Source organism: Sturnira hondurensis, unplaced genomic scaffold (genome assembly GCF_014824575.4).
Source record: "Sturnira hondurensis isolate 20B ecotype Veracruz unplaced genomic scaffold, ASM1482457v3 Scaffold0010803, whole genome shotgun sequence".
NCBI lineage: Eukaryota > Metazoa > Chordata > Mammalia > Chiroptera > Phyllostomidae > Sturnira > Sturnira hondurensis.
Window position 1 is genome coordinate 788,202 of NW_028083434.1, and position 23,472 is coordinate 811,673.

Consider the following 23,472-nt stretch of genomic DNA (forward strand, 5'->3'; position numbering starts at 1 on the left):
TTTTTTACCTTTACCACAACCTGGTGAAGCAAGTATTAGCAGCTTCATTTTACATACTAGGAGACTGAAGCTCAGAGAAGATAGCAGTGAGTTAGCACTGTTGCTCCAGCAGTGCCAGCCAGAGCGGAGAGCATCCCTAAGATGTAGACCCTGGCTCTCCCATCCCCCTCTCCCTTGGGGCTTCGAAGTGTTTCAGAGCTCACGACTGAAGTGAATATTGGAACTAGTAGTATACTAGTCATAGAGGGACTGTTATCTGGATCCTCTTTGGAAGGATGAACTATGCCAATCTAATATCCTCAGGTCCCAGCCCTTTCCTGCTGGTGTGCTAAAACTGAGGGCAGCCCCCCCACCACCACCATTTTATGAGTCTCAACTGATTTCCCTTGAGGGCGGCCCCACTGGGCAGTTCCCACCCCAATTGGACTCCCTCTAGATACCTGGGTCCCGCCCTGACTGTCCTCAGGGGCGGGGCCAGCCCTAGGGCAAGCCGGGGCAGGAAGTGGTTGCAATTACACTCTCCGCCTGCACTGGCTGCGGCTGCCAGAGCGACAGTGCTAACAGTCGGCCCCAAATGCCATGGTAGGGCCTGGAAGAGGGCTCTGCTGGGGACTCCTGTGCTGGAATGAAGCTCCTTTCCTGAGGGAAGGGAGTTTCCAAGGCTGGGCAAGACCGGAAGGCTCAACCAACTACTCGTTACATTGAGGAATGAAGGGATAGGGTCGTGGCTCTCCGTTCCCACCCCCGCGAGTCAGCCACTCTGCACCATCATCTCTTTCTAGCCTGGCCACTAGCTAGAATCAGCTTTCCCCTGATGTTTGGGTCCCCTGTCCTGGCAGTTCACAATGACACCTCCTACCAGAAGAGGACAAGCTTTGACACTCTGCTGCTGCAAACCACCAGAGCTCAGCGGCTTTACACACCACCCCCATTCCTCCCTAGCATCTTGGCCGTTCCCATGGGAGCAGGCTCTGGGCCAGGTGGAAGGTGTGAATGGTGTGGCCACAGCCACGGTTATGGATACAGAGAGGAGTAGGGGAGTTTGAGAATGTTTGGTTGGCATGGCCTCAGAACTCTCTGGGGATGGGCTTTCACTGAAAACACCTTTAGCTCAGTACACTGGGGGTACATTGCATTGGAGGAAAGGAGGTAGAAAGGAGCTCGGTGAAAAGACTGGAGAAATGAAGAAGCTATGGGATTTCGGAGGGAATGGGAATAAGTGAAGTAGTTAGGTTAACAAAAAGAAGTCTTAAAACCCAGTGGATACAATGAACTCCTCTTTGCCCTTCACCAGAATCTTCCCCTGCAAGCCTCAGGGTCCTTGGGTATGTTCCCCCCCCCCCTACAAATCCTGCATTTAGCTTCAGAGCCCCATTTCACATCCTACTATAAGAGCTTCACACCACCCTCCTTTCTTTGCCCAGTTGATACTGCTCCCTTCTCCTAGGCCAAGCCTGCCCAACTTGCCGAGGTGGGTTGGGGCACCCTTTGGAGCTGCTCAAAGAGGAGGGTCTCCCTTCACCATCTCACTCATCCAGGCAGGAGTTAAAGGCCATGTGGCTTTGGGGGAAGGTATTGATCTGCATCCACTTTTCCAGGGGTTCCAGGCTCCCAGGAGACTGAGAAACTGTTATGGGCAACTTAGGGCTCCACAGACAGCATAGCAACAGAAAGAGGGAAGAAAAAAAGTGCAAAAAAGACAAACTTACCATATTGTGTGTTACCAGGGGGCTGGAGGGACTCAACCTTGTCTTAGTATTACTTCACTCAATGATAAAGATCGCAATCAGAAAACTGTCTTTGATTATGAAAGATGATGACAGGACACAAGATCAAATAAAAGAATAGGGGATGGAAGTGTTTTGCAAACTGTTAAGTTCCATACAGATGTGAGGGATTATTTTTTAGAGACTTTATTCATTTCTCTTTAGAGGGGGAAGGAGAGAGGGAGAGAAATATCAATGTATGGTTGTCCTTCGTGTGCTCCCCACTGGGAACTGGCCTGCAACCCAGGCATGTGCCCCGACTGGGAATCGAACTGCGATCCCTTAGCTCGCAGGCCCGCACTAGGGATTATTCTCATTATTACTATGTATGACAGTTTTCGTTTTGCTCCCATAGATCTGGTTTATTCAATACTCTTCCTAATAGAGGAACATGATGAAGCCAGATTAGCTCTGGGGTTTTTGAGGCCCAGTGAAGCATCTTGGGTGTGTGTGAGAGAGGGAGGAGGGAGGAAGGGAGGAGGAGGAGGAGAGAGAGGGAGAAGGAGAGAGAAAGGGAGAGACTGAGAGAGACAGAGAGGGAGGGTAATGGGAGAAAGTGATTTGGTAGAACCCCTTCTCTCAACATTTGTCCCCTGGCAAAATGAAGTTATATAATTAATAAGGAGAGACGGCCTATCAAATAATATGGTCAGAGAGGTCTAAGAGACAAGTCTTACCCTCTCTGTACCCTCAATACCCAGAATAAACTGCAAGGAGGAGCTGGAGCTCCTGATGTCTGCTGAATGAGTGACTGATGGTCCAAAACGAGGGAGGGGCACTCCAACTCTTCTGTCTCCACTGTTTTTGCTACAGTGCTGATTACATACAGATGAGTCTCAGCTCCTTGCAGCTGCAGGAGTCACGTCCTACCAGTCCAGTCCCTCAAGTGCTTGTATGTGCCTGCAAGTCTGTGGCAGCAAGTCACTGTATCCCTGATGTCTCTGCCATAGCAAGAGGCCTGGTACTCAGAGGCCTAGTACACAGCCAAGGCTACTTGCACCACACAAGTCACTGCTATTTGATTCTTTAGGAACCACCCCCCACCCCCAGACTCTTGTAAACTCTCAGGACCAGTCTGAACATCAATCAACAAACAAATGGGGTCAAGGATGGTGAAGCACTCGGTGACCTGCAAAGCCCCAAACAAATGTAAGGGATTATTGCATTGTATTGCAAAAAGAGATTCAGATTCTTTGAGGGTTGTGGTTATTTGAATTTTGGCAAACAGGAGTTGACTGTGTTATAAAATGAGTATGTTTGGAGAGTGTCTGCACACATGTGTGTTCAGTGATAAGACCCATAGACAGAAACCTACCTGGCCAAATGGCACAGACTCCTTTAGACCATGCAAAACCAATATTGGTAAGTTAACAAGACGTCCTGGCTTTGTCTTTTTTCAATTGCTTTATTAAAAAGATTTTATTTATTTATTTTTAGAGAGAAGGGAAAGGAGGGAGAAAGAGAGGGAGAGTAGGTCCATGCGTGGTTGCCTCTTTGTGTGCCCCCAACTGGGAAACTGGCCCACAACCTAGGAATTTGCCCTGACTTGGAATCGAACCAGCAAACCCTTGGTTCTCAGGCCAGCACTCAATCCACTGAGCCACATCAGCCAGGGCTCAATATGCTTTTATATAGGTGCTCTCATCAGAGTCTCCCCATTATACTATGCCACTATTAAATCCCTCTGACGTGAATGCAGTAAAATAAAGCACACAGTGAGCTTGGAAGAATCTACTTTTGAGACTTCCAGCCTCTGAGAACTTTGTGAGAAATTTTCAGGCACAGAAGAATATGGTCTGTATAGGTCCTGGCAGGGTGCTCCAGACACATGCCAACTTCCCTCCATTCTCTGTCCCCATGGAGCAGCTCTCCAATGCCTCCATAGTGACCTCCAGAACAAGAATAAGGCTCTCTTGCAGTCAGTCATTCAATCTACAAACCTGTTTTGAGCACTTTTCCGTTGGTACCAGGCCTTCTGCAAGGCTCCTGGGCTACAAAAATGAAGAAGCTTTCATCGCTCACCATTCACTTCTCATCTCTCAAGCAACATGTTTTGTGGCATCTCTTTCCCTTCAAGGCTATCCTTGATGTTCATTTTATTCTGCTGAGCTAAGCCAGTGTGAATAGTTTTGAATCCAGCCTGGTTGTTTGGTCTCTGACGGGGCAGCAAGGGACCCCTTTGGAGAGGGCAGTGCTCACAACATCAAATGGGGCTCTCAGACATGTGGAGCAGGTATCACAAACCTCCAGGGGAGATGCAAGCAAGCCTGATTCTTTTTTTCGTCCACACCCTTGAAAAGTCAGGAGAACAATCATGTGATCAGCATTGTGTTGGAACAGCATTCTCACCTCAGGTTCTGTCAGAGCAGATACTTTGAGTCTGGAAGGGCTCTCTGGTAAGTCCAGCTTAGGCTGCCACTTTGGGGGGCCCAGTTAAAGGGCTGTTCTATCGGTCCCCAGTACATGGCCATGTGCATTATTGGTGGAGAAATTCTAGTTAGTTAACTAGAACATTCAGGCAAAATGCTTTCCTGGATTTTAGAATTTTCTAATTTATTGAAGGTTCACCTCCAACTCCTTTCTTGTTTAACTGCTTGGTGAGGAAAATCTTTCCAATATGAAGGAACCCACTTGCTAGGTTGTCAGTAGGGTCTACTGGACAACTTGATGGAACCTGTCTTTGGTGGCTGGGGGTCTTGCAAGGATTTGCAATCAGTGGATCCCAAACTAGGGTTCTTGAGCCCATAAAAGCCTGGGAGAAAAAATCTATGAATTACATCTATTATTTCATCAAGTCTAGTGAAATGCACCTGCATAAGGCTAAGACTGCAGAGGTGAACTATAATATCGAATGTTTTAGCTTTGGCTGGAATGAAATGACCTTCATGCAGCTCTCTGAGGCTGATCTGAAGTCCTGGTGCAATTTTATGTGCATTTGATGCATTTTTTAATGGCAAATTATTACTTGAAAATATATCTTCTTTAAGAACGATAAGTATTTTAAACACAGAGGGTTAAGTGCACAGATTCTAAAATTAGACTGCCTGGATTCAGATATCAACTTGAAAACTTACCTGCTGGGAATGAATAAACAAATTGTGGCACATCCATATGATGAAATATTATTCAGCCATAAAAAGGAATGAAGTACTGATACATGCTACAGTGCAGATAAACCTTGAAACCATCATGCTAAGTGAAAGAAGCCAGACACAAAAGGCCACATATGAAATGATATCACTTAAATGAGGTATTTGGAATAGGTAAATCCATGTGAATAGGAAGAAGATAGATGGTTGCCAGAGTCTAGGGGGTAAGAGGGAAAGAGGAGCAACTGCTTAACAGGTATGGAGTTTCACTTTGGGGTAATGAAAATGTTTCGGTAATAGGTAAAGGTGGTGGCTGCACAATGCTGTGAATGTACTAAATGCCACTGAATTGTTCACTTTAAAATGGTTAATTTTAGGTTATGGGAATTTGACCTCAATTGAAAAAAATTACTAGCTGGGCAACTTTAGACAAGTCACTGAACTTCTCTGTATCTCAGTGTCTTCATCTGTAAAATGGGAAAATAATAACATTTACCTGATCTGGTTATTATGAAATTTGAATGAATTACTATTTGTAAAATTTCTAGGGCATTGTTTGGCACATACTACGTGACATATAACGGTTTTTTTTAAAAGATTTATTTATTTATTTTTAGAGAGGGGGGAGGGAGAAAGAGAGGGAGAGATAACTGTGTGTTAAATGGGGTTCATGAGGGGGAAGAAACAATAAAAACCCTGGTCATGAAAAGTTTGGGGGTCTCTGGTAAAGATGAAAAAGTATTCAGTGTCTTTCAGGGTGGAGTCCCCTCTAGTTCCAAATTCCTCACAGAGACTGCTAGAAATTTATAGTACAAGGTACTACCCCAGACCTATTCAGTAAGACCCTGAGTAGGAGGGTACCTTGGCATCTGAATTTTTACAAGCTACTCCAAATTACTCTTATGTATATTGAGGTTAAAACAGTTTTGGTGTGACAGTTTAGACTGAATGTATACTGAAGGTAGAACATTGCCTCCTTGGATTTTTTTTAAAACCTAAATCTCAGGTTTCCGCTTCATTTTTAATCGTTTTGTAGTTTTCTTCCTGCGATGGACAATTCTTCCCCTGAAGCCCCTTGCAGTTTAATGAGCAAGAACAGACACACAAGGATACATACAAACACACATACCTGAAATAAGAATTGTATCTTCACTGAGTTATCTACAGCAGCACACCCATGTGCCTACCCTATTCTGTTCATGGTGGGAGCACTATGTTGGACTGCATGGAGGACACAGTAAAATGTGGCCCTTGCCACCAGAATCAGATTCTAAGAGCAAACACGGCTACTGAAAAGGCTAGTTGATTTGAGAAGTGTGGTGTGCCAGGGGATTGGCGGGGAGTGGGAGACAGCACGGTGGGCAGGACCTGGGTCTGCACTGAATACCTACTGTCAATCAGTCCCAAAGTATTCATGGAGTGCTGGCTGCTCAAAAGCAGCCAGGTACTATGAGGGATGCTGCCTTCTATGACAAGGTGGCGGCCCTCAGATGGGAAAATACACAGGCACAGAGCATAGAAAAGGACTAAATGCTAAGTTGTGCAGTACTTGCCCACAGGGCCAAGAATTCAGAGGCAAGAAAGCTTTGTGGAGGTGAAGCTTGAAGGACTTGGCCAAGTGGAAGAGAGCTCAAGTATAGGCATGTGGATAGGAGCGACAATGGCATGTGTGGGTTCAGCAGGGCACCTCAGTGATGCCAACACCTCTAAGCCTGCACAGAATCACCATCACAGCCATAGGAATGCAGTAGCTCCAGGAACTGGAATTAGGTGAGTACCCACTGAGCTGGGTTCTAGTCTCAATATTCTTTAGCCTCTTTGGGGGAAGAGGTAATAGTTTTAATGAAAGATCCTGCAAAATTTTATCCCATTCCCCTTGCCAAAAATACCTCTCTGTTTCTTTAGATTCAGGCCGTGACTTTCATTCCTGGACTTCAGTTAAGCAGGTGCTCCCAAATTCCAAACTCTTTAAAAAGTCCTCATGTTAAAAAAAAAAAAAACACAAAAACTACTATGGGGCATCTACTAGGTGTCAGGTGCTGTTTTAAGTGCCTAACATACAAGAACTCATTTGACCCTTGAAACATTTTCAGGAGGTGTTTATTAGTCGCCATTCTATAAATGAGGAAACTGAGGTTCACAGAGAAGTTGGGTCCATGGTGATATCTCTAGGAAGTGGTGGAGCCAGGATTCAAACTGCCTTCTCTATTTAACTTTAGAGTCTGTGTGTGTAACCACTAAATGGGAAGAAAAAGATGAAAAGAGACCAAGAGTTAAAAATGTCTTTAAATGGCAAGAAGGGAAGCCAGGTGTGGGTCTCAGTTTCTCCACAATAAAATAAGGGGATTAGAGTAGATCATCCATTCATTTATTCTCTTAACAAGCACATACAGGGGGCCAGGGTCAGGGATGCTATTGGGAGAAGGAAAGGAAGAAGGCTCTGAGACATGGATGAGAAATACTGGGTCCTTTCAATACAAGGAGGTGAAAATTTAGTTGGAGAGATGGATAGGTAGAGCACAGAAGTGCTAAATAAAGGGCCAAGCTCAGCACTGAGGGGGTACCTTGAGGAGCAGTTAATTTCTATGGGGAGGAAGTAGGGGTCAGACAAAATGGCACGAAACAGCTGGCTGGAGTAATGGTTGAGTGGGATTTCAACAAGCTGAGAAGGACATAGAAAAAGCTGAGGGTACAGTCAAGAAAGCACTTGTCCAAGGAACAGCCAGAGGGCTGATTGGGTGAGAACAGAGGACTTGTGAGGGACACGGGAGGAGAGGAGGTTGGAACCAGGTCAGGGAGGGCCCTAAAAACTAGGTGAAAGCGTATGGACTTGATTTTGTCAGTGGGTAGCCACCACCAGTTTTTCAGTAGGGCAGCTGATCTCTTGCAATCCCTTCTATCTCTAAAACTGATTTAGACCCTCGTTAAGTGCCTAGGAGTCTTAGGGAAGATGCGCTTGACCTGAAGAGCCTCTAGGGTGATTTTAGCCCCGCTTCCTCTTTCCCCCACCCTGGCTATAAAATCTAGAAAGGTTCTTGGTTGTTTACAGAGTTAAGTTTAACCAGACATACTGTCTCCTCATCTAGACCTGGGGCTCTGAGAAGGCGGAGACCAGGCCTTCCACGGCATACGATGAGCTGCTGCAATGCCTGTCCAGCAGCAACCTGCTGCAATAGGGTTTGTGCATTTGACCCTTCCAAATAGTGAGTAGTGGCAACAAATTCTTTCCTTTGGCCCCTCTCAGGACATAAAGTGAAATAGAAAGAGAGCTTAGTGTTTATAACTCATGATCAGCCTTGAGAACCTAACACCAGCTCCACTCCTTCCCTGAGTTTGCAAGGCTCTTTCTCTTCCCCTCTCTTTCCAACTCCCTTTCAACTGGGGTGACTTAGAATGAATCCTTTGGCAATCCTGAAATCCCAAGTTCCAAACCTGACTTTATCTTTAGCTGACTGGGGTGCAGCAAATGAAGGGACAACCAGAAGCTTCAAATTCGCTTCATTCTGATACTCTAAAGATCTAAACCACTGGAATTTTGTTGTCATAGGGCTGGGCTGTTTTACCAGACAGACAAGGCCTCTGATTATAGAACAAAGCAGAGAACTGAAGTGATTATCCTATGAATTTACAGAGGTTGGTTCGGGACCTAAATTATCCTGTGACCCCCCCCCCCCCCCCCCATATCCCATTTTACCTCGTAAAATTTTGGGAGGGTGGGGACCAGGCAGGTGTCACCATTAGGTCTCTGTGCTGCATCTAGGGAGTCTGGTGATGCCGACACTGGTAGTAATAACTTCTGCATGAGTCCAGTAGGTTACAAGGGTGTCCCTGCAAGGGAGGTAGGATAGGTGCATTGATTTCCATATTTTAGAGTATGGGCGGGGAGACCTAAAACACAGTACCTGGCATCAGCCTGGTGCTACTCAAATATTAGGGCTTGCTTGAGGTACCACTGCCAGCTATCCACAAGACAGGACTAGGATCTGGTTCTCAAAACTCCCAAACAATCCTCTTTGTATTACACCAAGCTGCCTCTCCAAGAGTCCAGATTCAGGCCAGTAGCTGCTATTGATGGGAGAAACAATTAGAAAAAAAATCTGCCTGGATAGGAATATTTTGGCATTAAATGGATGTGTTGTGCCTCACTGAAAAGAACTCTGGAAGTGAAGTGAGGACTAGTATAATTGAGTCCTAGCTACAGTGATCACTAACCACGTGACCTTGAACAAGGCACACAGACATTCATACACTCAGTTTCCTCAATTACAAAATTGAGAATTGTAGTGAGAAACAAATGAAATAACACAAGTGGAAGGGCTTTGTAGCCCTGACTGGTGTGGCACAGTGGATTGAGCGTCAGCCTGCACACCTGAAAGGTCCCTGGTTTGATTCCTAGTCAGGGCACATGCCTGGGATGCTGGCCAGGTCCCCAGTTGGGGGTGTGTGTGAGAGGCAACAGATTGATGTATCTCTCCCTCCCTTCCCTGTTCTCTAAAAGTAAATAAGTAAAATCTTTCAAAAAGAGCTTTGTAAACACTCCAATGGCATACAAAGGTAAGGTATTATTATTATTAAGATTACGTTGTGGTTCTAGCCTCAAATAAAATAATCATTAACATCTACATTCTCTACAAGCTCTCCCCACCCTGCTCCTTGGTTTCCCATCATCTCCTGTAGGGCAGGAAGCATGGCCCCCAACAGGAAAGGGCTCAAAGAAGTTAGAGCTTCAGCCAGTAAACAACCATCTCGCCCCAACCTTCATTTCACCAGATAAATGAGGCAGCCAAATGGTATATACAGCCTCGTGGGAATGAAGAGGTCCATTTCAGCCTCAAACCAAGGAGCAAAGTATCTCTAAGACCCTAAGGGCCTTAAGAGAAGTGGAGACTCAGTATTACCAGGTTAATTAAAATCAGTTAAGACAACCAAGCCAAATCAAAGCAGTACTGGTGGGGCCTGCACGATCAGGCTCAATAGAGGTGGTTTCCACCCCCCACCCTACACATACACTTAATAATGCGTTTTCGAGTTCATATGTTGATTAGCTTAAACCAATAATTGCCAAATCTTCTCTTTTCCTTGGTGCTTCTTAGGCCAAAAACTTTTAAAGGTGGGTGTGTGTGGTGCATGGCAGGGTGAGAGTGGTCAAGTAAAAGAGAGGTTCCCAAAGCAAAGTAAAAGGACAAGCATTATGTCCCCATTGCTGGCAATAGATTTGAGGTTGGTGAGGACAGCAAGAGGGCCTCAGACAAACAGCAAAGCCACTGCAGCCTTAGTGGCTTGCCATCCTCCGCAATACTCACACTCATCCTTCAAACCAGGTGAGGGAGACATACCAGGCAGGTCTCAACTGCCATCTCTAGAGTTCTTCCAAAGAAGAGAAGATACCCCACAGCTCAGAGGTAGAATCTCTGGGCTTACCACTAAGGAGGGGGTCAGGGAGGAGAAGGAAGACATTAATCTAGCAGGGCTTCCTTCTAGTCCAAATGACCTTCTGGCTTCCTTAGTATGGATAAATATATAATAAATTATATCAATATATGTGCACATGAAGATTTTTTTCAAATTCCTGCTATTCATTTCACATTCTATTTACAAAGCCTTGAACCCTCCTGGAACTCCTGGGCACCTCCGCTAAAACCTCGTAGGCTGAGGCGATGCCTTTGAAGTCCCCAACACGGGCTCAAGGTTGGAACTGCTAAAAAACACCCTGAGACTGAAAGCAAGTCTGCCGGCAGCTTCAGCTCCTTCGCAAGCTGCTCTCCTCCTCGGAGCTAATGTAAAGTCATCAGAGTTTCAATGTGGACCGCAGGCTTCTCAACCCTTCAGTCCTGATGATGGCCTGGGATGTAAACATGTTCGAGGATTTATTCCTTTGGCCAGACAAGGAGTCGTTAGGGTAAAGGGTAAGGATCAAGGGGCTGGGTTTGATGACTGAGGAGTGGGAGGACAGCAGGCAGAAGCCGAGTCCTCTTCGAGCCAGGTTTTTGCCCAGAGTCCTGCAGGCATCCCCCTTTACAAACCTTTCGTCGTCCTCCTCCCCCTTCCTCCCTCGGGCCTCTCGATCCCGCCCCCCCTCAAAAAAAAAAATCCTCCACGCCCAGGCCGGGGGCTGCCTTTTGAGGAAGGCCCAGAGGGTTTGCAGCCCGGGAGATTGCCAAGAAGGGTGAGCCTCTCAGGAGACGCGAGGCGAGGCAGCAAGCCCCGGCATTTTCCCTTCCCCAGCACCTGTCCCACTTCGGCGCTGGGGTTGGGGTTGCGCTCGTGGGCTGTCTCGGTGCCCGAGCGCCTGAGCTATACACCGAGGTCGCCCGGGTTAGGGAAGTGGGGGGCCGAGAGAGGGGCGGAGCGTCCGGCGAGGGCTCCCCCCCTCCACATGCAAGACCCTACACCGCCCCACACACTGAGTCTAAACGGTGAGAGAGAAGCACACAGAAAGCACGAGCGAAAACGCTCGCTCTCCGACCCGGAGCGGCGTTGCTCGCCCCCGCCCCCTTCCTGGAGCTGGGGGCTGGCAGGGGAAGGTGGCTCTGTTCTTCCCCCGTGGCCACTGCGGGGTCTGCGGCTGCCCGGAGAGGTTCCGGCTTCCCCGGGGCTGGCAGGGGGAGCCCCGAGAACTGCAGGCCCGCCCCCCCTTCCTCCTCCTCCTCCTCCTTCCCCTCCTCCCCCACGTGTCCTCCCGGAGCTCAGCGGCCTGATCCCAGCACCCCCCGCCACCTCTCTCCTCCTCCCGCTTCGCCCGCTTCCCCGGCGGCGTGGAGAAGAGCAAAGTTGCGACAGCGGTCGGGGGCTCTGCCCAGGTGAAGGGGGCGCGGTGGGGAGTGAGGGGGGACGGTGCGGCCCTGCGGCAGGGGCCGAGGGAAGATAAAGAAACTTGCTTTCCACGGCCCCCACCCTGCGCGGGTTCGGATCTTGCGTGGACCGAGCCCTCGTGGCGAGACGCGGCAACGCCGCCAGGACCGAGGCCGGCACCGGGACCTAGACCCAGACCGCCCGCCTGGGCCGGATCGGCGGTCGCAGGCATTGGGCCAGGCCAGCACCCAGGCAAGGGCGGGGTGGGTGGCCGTACACCGGACCGAACCCGGGACTCCGGTGGCCTGGGTGCGGGCCGAACCCGGACCGGGCCGAGTTGGGTGGCGAAGTAGGACGTGGATTCGGGGGCGGGGCGCCGCGGGAGGGGGAAACCAGGCCCTGCCGGACCAGCCTGGGCGTGGGGGCGGGGGGCGAGTTCGGGGCACTTGCTGGGCTCGGGACCGAGCGGTAGGGCGGGGCGCCGCTAGGGGCTGGGCCGGACCCGCGGGGAGAGGGCGAGAGGAGGGGGAACCGGGGGTGGAGTAGGGGCGTGGAGTTGCGAGAGGGGTCTGGCCTCGGCCGGGGGCGAAGGTAGATCCGCGGGGCCGCCAGCGGAGGGAGGGAGGCCCGCGGCAGCGCAGCGGCGGAGAAGGCCAGCTTCCTCGGAGTTTGTGCCCGGGCTCCCCGGGCTTCGGCCGCCTCATGCGCACAAATGGGGCTAGGGGACTGACTGGTAAGCAACTATGAGTGTTAGACGGTGTTCAGCGGCGATTCGGGGAAAATCGAGGAAAGACACACTCTGCAATTGTGCTGAACCCCCACCCATTTCTTAGCATCTGGATTCTGCTTTCAGGGGGCCGCGGACCCTCCCCCCTTCCCCCGCCACAACCCTTTGACTCTCCAGCTCTCCCCACTGCCTCTTCTCCTCCCTGGGCCATTTGACTCTCTTAGGGGTGTGTGTTTGGGGGCGTACGACAGTGGGGGGGGGGTATACTTTCCCTCTCACCACAGCAGCCTAATTCGTGTCTAATTCCTACACGTAGCGTCGCTTCGAGTCGAGTGGACATTAACGTTTAGATAATCTATTCCCCACTACACCCCCCCCCACCAAGTGATTTTATAGCTTTTTAAGGAAAGGGGCGAACCCCTGGATTCCATGCCTGGGATGAGGTTTGAGGATTTGGATTCACCCCCCAAGCTCACTTCCACTACCAACTCCTTCCTTGTGAGCTATTTCCACGGGATCCGAACTTGGGTGGGGGAAAGGAGAGTATTAATGTGCTTCTCTCTCTACACAGGGTCGGTGTGCCAAGGACGGCTAGTCTCCGAGGGAAAGTAGCCACCAGTCCAACTCGGGTCGCCCCCACTACTACCTCGGTGAGGGGGATAATGATAAGGGGGTACTGGTGGGTAGGGACCCTCATAAGGGAGGTGGCTGGTTAGTTGCTCCCAGAGGGACTCCGTTTCTTGGCGGGGAGGGATACTCGAGCCCAGGCTTCATAGGAGAGATTCCTGGGAGGGAGATGGGGGTGGCGACGACCGGGGGGGGGCGGTGGCGGGAAAAAGGGGGAGTCACACCCTGCCAGCAAGGGGAGCTTCCCTCGGGACCTTGGGAGAAGAGGACTCAATGCTTCTGCTCTGTGATGCCCAGAGGGAAGATTTGCACACTGCATGGGGCACCCATGGCCTGAGAAAGTCAAGTCGGGCATAAGGTGGAGAGCGCTGGAAGAGAGAGAACCCTCAGGCCTTGGTGCATTGATCTTTTCCTTTCCTCAACCTCCCCCTTCGAGGGGCGTCGAGTGGGGTGGGCGTGGGGCTCTTGCAGCCCCTCAGATTGAGCTGCTCCACCTTTCCTGGGAGTCTAGCTTTTTGCCCGGCTTGCTGCAGCCACCGCTGCCTCCCTCTCCGGAATCCGCTCGGTCCTCGCAGTGATCCCCTCCTCCTCCCCTCCCCTCCCAGTGTCACCGGGGCTGCTTGGCTCTGCCCCCTTCGCCGCCGCTTGCTCCCTGCTTTCGTCCCTCCCTCCCTCCCTCCCTCCCTCCCTCCCTTCTCCTCCTCCCCATTACTCCCCCCCGGACAGGCGGCATTCTGGGAGTTGTAGTCCCGTGAAGCCGGGTCTGGCAACGTCCGCGAATTCCGCCGGACTCCACTTCCCGTGGAGCCCTGCGACCGGCACCCACTCCACCAGGCTTCGCTCGCACACACAGACACACACACACCGCTCTCCCCCTCACTCTTTCGCTCGCCGCGGTTGCTGCCAGTGTGTGGCTCTGTCTCTCCTCCGCTTTGCTGAGCCCTCCCTTCTTCCTCTCAGTTCCTAGAGTCCGACCGCCGCCGCCGCGGAGAGAGACGAGAAGGAGGTCGGTGGCGATAAGAGGCGGAGGGGGGCATCGGATCCGGGCAGTGTGAGGCGGGTGGCGGTACTGAGTGGGTAAGAGAGAGCCCGGGTGGCGGCCTTAGCTTCTCCGCGGAGCCGACCCGAGAACAGGTGCGTCTTTTTTTCCTCTCCCTCAACCCCTCCACCCCTTTTGGCTCCCCGGCTTTCTCGTATCTCCCCCCTCGCTTCTTTCCATCTTAAGCCTTTCCTCAACCCTGTCCCTTCTTCGCCCCACAGCCGCTCAGCTACCCCCCGGGGGCGCCGTCCTCTTCGTGTCCCCGGACGTAGCGCTCGCTGGGCTTGCTCGGTTCTCGCCCCTCCCTTCGGGACTGCTCCTCTCCACTTCCCACCTTCGTACCCCGTTCCTGCCCTGCCCTACCCCCACCTCACCCCTTTCCCTCAGCCAGGTGAGACTAGTTCGCTTGGATTCGGAAGAGTCTTCTTCCCGGCTGGGCGGGGGTCTCCATGGAAACGGGGGTCTGGTTGATCCTAGGGGGGAAACCATTGGAATTACCCCACTCCTTGGAAAAGGAGGTGGAGGCTACGGTTTTGTTAACTACCTGGACCCAACCCCCCCCCCCACCCGATCCAGGGATCCGACGATCAGAAGGGAGGATGGCAAGCAGGGCAGGTCGATAAAGGTCTTGTTTTTTTGGGGAGGGGGGTTTACTGTCCGTGATGAAGTCTTGAAGAGACCTGGAGAAAATACCCTCCAACCTCAGAGGGGAGGTGCGACGAGTGCTCTTCAAGGCTGCGTTCTCCCCGGTGTTGGGGTGCAGGAACCGTAGGGTAAGGGGTACACCTAGGTGGTGGCGGGGCCTTGGGTTCAGGAGTGGGAGTGCTGTGATGGGGGCAGGGGCAATTATCCGAGTCCCTGGAAAAAAGGCGGGGGATGACTTCGGAGCACCCTGGCTCCGCTGCCCTCGCTCTACAGGCGGGGGCCGCCGGGCCAGGCGCGGCGGGGAGGGGGTTTAAATTGAAGGGGGATGAGATGGGGGCAATTCCCTCTAGCCTCGGCAAGCCAGGGGGGAAATCCGGCGTGCAAGCTCTCCACCCGCTTCGCGCCAGGCCTGGAGGCAAGGGGTTTGAGAGCAGAGCCGAGGGCTGGAAGGAGGGAGGCTCCGGTTACGGGGCCGGGTTTCGGGATCAGGGGCAATCCCCTCAGCCCTTGGAGAAGGAGGGCGAGGGACGGCCGCGAACCCCAGGGCTACCCCACCCCAGTCTTTAAGGGCGTGAGGAATGGACAGCAGGCCCAGCGGAGCTGGATTCGAGCGGATCGCGGCTGGGGCGTGGGGGGGCTTAGTGGTGGGCTTCGGGGGGAGCAGTCCGGCGGCTGGGCGGGCGGGGCGTGGGGCTCCGGCGGGCGGCGGGGCGGGGCCGGGGCGGTGCTACTGCCGCCGCCGCCGCCGCCGCCGCGCTGCTCCTCCTGCTGGGGCCGCCGCAGCCGTTGCCGCCGCCGCCGCCGCCGCCGCTGCTTCTGGGCGGGGAACGGAGGCCAAAGGGAGTCCCGTGCCGGGGCAGAGGGCGCAGGCTGCGCCCAGTGGGGAGGGGGCAGTCCTGGGGGCGGGAGCCGGCGGGGGGGGTGGAGCCCCGACGGGGGGCGGTACGAGCCGGGACCCAGACGACGAAGAGCCCCGGGGGCCGGTGCATGGAGGACGAGGTACTAGGAGAAGGAAGGGGGTGGGTGGGTCCCGCGACGGGCCTCGTGGGCTTGGCTCCTCGAGGTTCTTCTTCGGGACGGAGCCCTGCAGGGGCACCCATTAGCCCAGGATGGGATCCGGAGGTGAACTGGACGGTGGAGGGGGCCTTCCTCGCTAGGGTCCCGCCGAGAGGAAGGCTGGGCCAGAGGGACGTCCGGGGCAAGGCTGGGAGGAGCTGGCCGCACCTCGGCTGGGGATTTCGCGTTATGGAGGTGCGGGAGATTGTTGTAGGGAAAGATGTGGTTGAGGGGAAAGGCGGGAGGCAGGCACACTGCAAACCCTGGAGGCCAACCACACAGGCCAGTGGGGGTGCCCTTGTATTCCACCCGCACCACCTCCTCCCCCAGCGAAAGCACTGTGGTTTTTGTTTTATTGTTTTCAAATTTTACACGTTGGCTGTAGAAGCTATCGATGTGGTGATACTTACTAATTCTTGGTGTCTACCAGAGTAGACAGTAAGGAAAGGCGTCTTTTGGCTAGGACGCATCTAGCTCAGGGTTTAGGACCTCTTTAGGCGAGTGTGGGAGGGGTTCGGGTAACTTGTGCGACAGCTGAATGCTCTCAAGGCAGTTTGGAGGTCGTCCCTGTGGCACAGAAGTGGAATGCTATTGGAAACATCTTTGGCGACACTTCTGGGGATGCATTTGTAGGTTAGCCTTACTCTGGTAGCCCCATGGTTCATTCAGCTTAGACTTTCTCAAAGTCATGCCATTGAAACGTTTTTTTGGGAAAACCAACGGGGGATGCATTTAGGGTTGAGAATGGATTAGGTTGATAATAAAATTTCAAGGTTGAAGGGACTTTATAGGCCATCTAGTTCTCTGTTTGCCCGTCCCATCCTTGAGTGTTGGGATAGAGGGGGGTTTATTTGGGGGATGGATGGTAGACAGTACAATGGAGCAGATTTTAGTTCAGTACCAGAGTACTCAGATTGGGTCGTGATGTCATCATGTGGTACCAAAGAGGACAGTGTGTAGCAAGGAAATTTGGAGGATTCCACTGGGGATTGAATGGGGTAACGCAATCTCAGGAATCACCCAGAGGCTCAAACAGGAGTAAAGAATTGGGGTGGGGAACCTGTAAAATTTTGATGGAGAAGCAAAGCTAGTAGGAAAAGTTAGGGGAGGTAGGAGGACTAGGGGGCTCGGTGACTCAGATTCTGAGAATCTGAAGGTTGATTGAGTTTAGGAGGGACTGAGCCAGGTGGATATTGATAGGCAGACTCATCTTTTGATAGGGCAGCTGAGGCAAGCTGCCCTTGGGGCAGATGTGGGCGGGTAGGAGAGGTGAGAGGTACAGGCTTGAGGCACAGAGTCTTACTCAAATTGACTTTTAAGAGGGCCGACTCTGTTACCAGCTTCAGCCAAAGCTAGCTACATTTTCTTTCCATTTTGGCTCTGAGAAGTCATTGATGGAGGGAGGGGAGGGGACTGATGTCTGGGTTAAGGAGGACTAGTTCTTTAGAATAGGCCAACAAAGAAAAGATGTCAAGTTGTTGAGATAGGGCACAAGAAAGCTAAGTTTTTGGCAGGTGCTGCTATTGGAGCCTGGATTGGGCAGAGTGCAGGGGAGTTCCTGAAGAAATGGTGGCTGTACCAAGGGCACTTCTAGACCTGACAGTTTTGATTTACCAAGAGAAGGGAGGGAGGATCCTTTTCTTTCTCAGTGTCATAGACTGTCTTGGGAAGCAAAGGGAGTTCCTCTAAGAATCTCTTTGCTTTAATCATGCTGTAGTTCACTACATAGGAAAAAAAGGTTGTTTTTTTTTTTTGTACAGGTGACAGAAGATCTCATATGACAAGTCTGGATAGTGGGTTTTAGAGAGGCACTTCTTTTAGGGGAACTTAATTATTGGAGAAAACGACTTGAATACTAGAAAGAAGGGAGGTAAAAAGAAATGTCAGGAAGAGGGTTAGGTTAGATGGGCAGTGAAGGGGGAAGAAACATGGTCACCACTGGTCTCATGTTAGGACCAACTAAGGAGAAAGTGGAACCTTGAAATCTCCAGGAAAATGTTTTCCAAAGTAAAGTTTGAAGAATCTTTAAGGCTCTTCACACTTCCATGCTAGAATCACTAAGGTTGCGGTGAGAGAGAAAAGTGATCTTGGGTAAAACTAGGGTTGGGCAGAAACTGGCATGTTTTGAAGAAATATAAGAATATTTACCCATAAGGAAATAGAGAATCTAAGATAGTACGTATACAGATGAAAAATGTAGACTGTGAGAGAAAGAGGAAGACATGTATTCAGGTGTTATCTGGAGCTGGGGTCAGAAAAGGTAAAAATTTGCCTTTGGTAGTCACTGCCCTGGGAAGGCCCAGGAAGCAGAGGTTATCTGAGATCCAGGGCTTATAAGTCTAAGCATTAATTAGAAAATCTAGACTAAGTAAGGGTTCTGAATGGGAGATTCGTAGTCCTAAATAGGATGATCTTGAAAGAAGGAGAAAGTGGGACTACACCAGTTTTTCCAGTCTGAAAGTGGGAGGAATTCTAGATAGAGGGAGATGAATCCTGGAAATTCTAACGCGAAATGGGACAAAGAACAGTGGCCTGAGGGCCTTGGGCTCCAATTGGAGGGTCGGGTGGGAGCATGGAGGAAAGGTGCTAATCAGGAGTTGTATATCCAGAGTGATTCATTGATTCCAGGCTGAGTTAAGTTTGAGATGGAATAGAAGGGCAATAGGGGGGTCGGGAGTTGTTTTCTAGCATCCGACAGCATCTAGGATTGAGAGAAGAGGAAGTCATGGTTGAATTGGGTGGAAAACTGAACCCTACAGTGGAACAGAAAAAGCTGGGGAAAGTGGGCATTGCCGATAGGATAAAATAGAAGGGAGAAGCTACTGATGATGACATAAGGGGTAAGAAAGACTCTAGACCTTTGAGTTTTTAAAAAGAAAGGAAATGTCACTCTGTTGGGGTTCTAGTTAGGTGTGAGTTTATGCTTGCCAGAGAGTTTGGCTTCAGGACTGCCAAAGAGGGAGGTAATAAGAAGTAATCCACCTTTTAGCCAGTAGGATGCCAGTACAGTGTTTTCACATTGTCTCACATGCATACTAGGCATTATTAATGCCAGTTTTTGAATGGTCATCCTTAAAATAGTGTAGAAACTGTTCTCTTTCTAAATCTACCCTTTCCCACTGTTCATAACTTAAAAGCAGTCTTTTATGATGAAAACTTTCTTATGTGAATTGAAGTTTAATTCTGATCAAGAGTAAGATTAACTGTTTCTATTCCCATAATTCAAATGTGCTGTTCTGGTTCCCTGTTTTTTTTTTTTTTTAAAGAAGACGCTACCATTTCTCCATAAAACATTTAAAAATGGATAATTGTTTAAAAAGTGGCTGTAGGCTGCATGTCAAGTTCATTTCCCCCCTGGTTAATGAATGGTAATGCATTTGAAAAGAGGTGATTTATTATTTGAAAAATGTGGTAATTTTCAGATTTATTTCTAAGAGTATATGAGTCAGGATACATCTTCATTTGGATTTTAAGAAGACCTTAATTAAGCTAAGTGCCCGTGAAGAATTGAGAGTACTGATGGAGCAGGCAAAGCTTTGTGTTTCGGGCTTCTTTATCAACTCTGCTAAGAAACAAAATTTGGTTACCTCATTGCTAAGGTATGCCTAGAAATCTTAGTGTTAGTGCCATTTAAGGGTACGGTTGAGTTTGTTATAATGCTGGTGTCCAGGAATAGGAGAACAAGCTGAATTTTATTTTTCCAAGTTCTTTAGAAAAGTGTACTGTATGTGACCCTGATTCCTGGGAGGAGTCAATTCACTCTATACCTGGACCCATGACGTGCTTAGGTATCTTATGGTGATGAGGCTTTACATGGTTTAACTTGTTCGTACCATATGCAGGATAGTATCTTACACTAGTTCTTAAACTTTAGCGTGCATCAGAATTACCTAGGGATTTGGAGACATACAGCCTCAGGTTAGAGTCCTTGCTCTTTTACTACCTAGCTGGATGGCAGGAAGCGAGTTACAACTTTCTTGAGTCTCAGTTTGTTCATCTATAAAGTGGAATTGATAATCCCAATTTTGTAAGGCTATAAGGATTCTGTGAGATGATATGTGTAGAATACCAGGTCCATAGCAGGTTCCCAGTAAATGCTATCATTATGTTATTATCTAGTTTTTCTTACTCAATTGTGTCCTATGACAGTACCTTTTATATTACACTATGGTAAACTTGGTGGCAGAATGAAAACTGTCAATAGCTCCTGAGTACTCCTCTTGTATCTTGCTTCTCTGTGCTCTTTCTCCACATTCCTGCTGTATTGGTACATATTTAGCATTTACAATGTGGTAGGAAGAAAGAGCTTGGCCCATCACTGCATTATTGCATCCACCTTTGAGGTGGAAGTAGCAGCTTCTCTAACAGCTGTGCTGTAACTGTTCGGTATTTCAGGGCAGTAACTAAAGAGTGTATATCCACTTGAAACTTCAGGGGACATTTTGGGCCATGCTTAAAAAATGACCCAAGCTTAGTTTACTGGGGTGACATTTCAAAAAAACATTCCTTTCTGAAAAGGGCTAGTGTGTTTAATTATGACTGGTTGGGCTTTCCAGCTGTCTCTGACATCTGGAAGTTCTACAAAAGCTGTTATATAGAGCCTGGGCCTGGTATGGCTCTATGACAAGGATGTTCATCAGAGACTGGATGGGAGAGAATAACATCTCAGATAGCTCAGGTATCACCAAACCAAACTTCTGAGCAGAGAAACAAGGTGGGCGGTAAAACAGAGTTCCTCTTTGCAGCCACAGTGAACTTTGATGCCAGTAATCAGTTACACCAGTAAATGGAGAGAATGATAGCAGGTCAGTTTAAAACTGATCAGTTAATATGTATGAATGACCCACGGACATGGACAACTGTGGGAATGACTGCAGGAACCGGGGTGGGATGGGTGGAGGAGGGCAAAGAGGGAAAGAATTGGGACAACTGTAATAGAATAACACTAAAAATGATAAAAAAAGAAACAGATCAGTTAAACAAATTATACAGTTGACAAGGACTGGGTTAGGGGCACTGACCCTGTACAGTTCACAAAAATTTGCATATAACTTTTTTTTAATAAATTCTTTTTTTAAAAGATTTTATTTATTTATCTTTAGAGGGGAGGGGAAGGAGAGAAGGAGAGAAATATCAATGTATGGTTGCCTCTCGTGAGTCCCCTGCTGGGAACTGGGCTGCAACCCAGGCATGTGCCCTGACTGGGAATCGAACTGCGATCGTGTGGTTCACAGGCCCGCGCTCAATCCACTGAGCTACACCAGCCAGGTGCATATAACTTTTGACTCTCCAAAAACTTAACTGTAGTTGTCCCTTGGCATCTGTAGGGGATTGATTCCAGGACCCCCCGCAGATACCAAAATCTGCAGATGCTCAAGTCTCTTATATAAAACTGTGTAGAACAATGCATACAGTCTGCCTTGTGCACCTGCGGTTTCCCAAAATCAAATGTAAAATAGTGGTTTTCATCCCCAGTTAGTTGAGTCAATGGATATGAAACCTGGGGATATGGAAAGCCAACAGTATATTGAAAAAAAAATCACATATAAGTGGACCTGAGCCGTTAAAACCTGTGTTGCTCAAGGCTCAATTATAATAATTTCTGTTTGATTTTAAAAATGCATTATTCTCTACCTGCCCCCCTCCCCAGCAGATTTACCTTCCTATTTATATTCTGCTTAGGCAAATATTAAAATGAGTCTTTCCCTGAGCACACATCTACTGTAAGTGGCAGAAGGCAGTCCATCTGTAAGTCGGCTGGGTTTAAGAATTAGCTCTGGCTAAACAACACTCAGATAATTGGAAGTTGATTTTATTGTTTTGCTCCACCCAATTTTATTTTATTTATGTGCTTGTCTTTATTGTGGAAGTAAGGAAAAGAAAGAAGAGAAAGTTTATGAGAGAGCAAGGGAAGGAAAAAAATTCATAGACCCAATGATTTTTATATAGAACTTAAAAAATTATTGCTTGATTTTCAGAGAGAAAAGGAGAAACATCAACTTGTTGTTAACACTTATTTATGCATTAATTGGTAGATTCTTGCATGTGCCCTGACCAGGGATCAAACCCACAACCTTAGCACATCAGGATGATGCTCTAATCAATTGAGCTACCTGGCCAGGATCTATACAGGATTCTTGGTTGCTGTTATGATGTGGAGAGGATTTCAGTTTTTTTCTAGTAGTTTAGCAAGTATTTACTGAGTACCCATTGTGTGCCTTGTATCATGCTAGACACTATTGGGAGGACAATTAGAAGTATAAAATATTCTTTTTTGCCTTAAGGAACCTGTAGACTGATAGCAGGTTGACCCAATATTGACGGTTTGAAATTCTGTGAGCTAATGATGTGTGTGTGTGTGTGTGTGTGTGTGTGTGTGTATACCTTTGAGTGAGTAACATATATAAAATAAGTTGAGCCCATTGTTTGGGGTGAGAGAATATGAAAAATAGCCTGATCATGGCCTCTCCAAATACTTGTGTGAGAGGTCCAGGAGACTTAAAAAATAGGCCAAAGTTTGGTGAGGAGGAATCTGCTTCAGATAAAAAATTCTGTATCATGACCCTGGCTGGTGTAGCTCAGCAGATTGAGCATGGGCCTACGATCCAAAAGATCATAGTTCGATTCCCAGTCAGGGCACATGCCTGGGTTGCAGGCCAGTTCCTAGCAGAGACCAGTTCCAAGCAGGAGCCAGCCAGTTCCCAGCAGGGGACGCATGAGAAGCAACCATACATTGGTATTTCTTTCCCTGTCTCCCTCCCTTCCCTTCTAAAGATAAATAAATAAAAAAATTCTGTATCATGAATACAGTATGTTGAAATGGAGATAGTTGGCCACTGTCACAGTTCATGGCAGGGAGGGTGTAGAAGTATCACCAGAGGGGTTCCAGTTTCAAATTACATTGACGCAACTTTGGGGTGTGAAACACACACAAATATTCACATGGTCCTGCTGAAGACCCAGACTGAGGAAATCCAACTCTTATTTTCTATCTAGGAGAAATGAGAAGTACTGAAGAGATGACTAGTTACCTAGGATGACTTTTTTAGGTGGCTTTGTATTTTGAAGAGGACCGATTAATTTTGTGGTGAGTCCTTAGGTTTTCTTCCTATCTGTGACATCTAGAAGTTGTACAAAATTTTGTAGTTAGATCCTAGGTATAGTATAAAGATTTAATGAAGTGTTTTCCTTAAATGGAGTAAAATAATTTCCTTGCAGTAGGAAATGAAAGTGAGTACTCCTTGAATAACAGGAAAAAAGTGTCATGGCAGTGGGTAGAAGAGCTAAACCAATCTGGTGGCATGAAAATACAAATGAGAAATTAAAACTTTTGCTTTTGCCTATTTCATTGTTGGAATTGATTACCTTTGGTCCTTTCAAGTGCTTTTGTATTATGCTCAGTTTTAAGCAGGGACTAGTTTATTCCCATTTTGCAGATGGCTTAGTAAATGGACATAGTGAGGTGTCTGAGATAGTTGAGAAGGGGTGGCTGAAGATGCTCTCCAAATTTGCCCCCCACAGTTTAGACCATGGGTACTAGAGTATATCACGCTTCAAGGATGTTGCTGCTCTGTGATTAGATAGTTCCAAATGGATTTTGGCAGTTTGCAATATCAAATTGAATGGCTGGGGATTCCACACTAGTGAGGAGATTGAAAAAGGTGTGCTTTGGGTTGAAAAGGGTTTCGATGCTAATTCTCACTGAAGAGGAGCTCCAGGGAGATTGGAAGC

At 48.8% G+C, this 23,472-nt stretch overlaps 1 protein-coding gene across 8 annotated transcripts in view; it reads left to right on the top strand.

The window, feature by feature from the left end:
• Positions 1–11,538: 11,538 nt before the first annotated feature.
• The window catches only part of BCORL1 (BCL6 corepressor like 1), a 65,564-nt gene continuing 53,630 nt past the window's right edge, over positions 11,539–23,472 (top strand). For 2 of the 8 annotated variants that reach the window (XM_037059306.1, XM_037059313.1), the window contains exons 1-3: positions 12,224–12,380; positions 12,946–13,024; positions 13,962–14,135. The gene's annotated coding sequence lies outside the window, so the exon portion shown is untranslated. Of the gene's footprint in view, positions 11,656–12,223; positions 12,381–12,945; positions 13,025–13,744; positions 14,136–23,472 lie in introns of those variants that run through there. The other 6 variants (XM_037059307.1, XM_037059309.1, XM_037059314.1 and 3 more) reach the window with 6 other exon arrangements.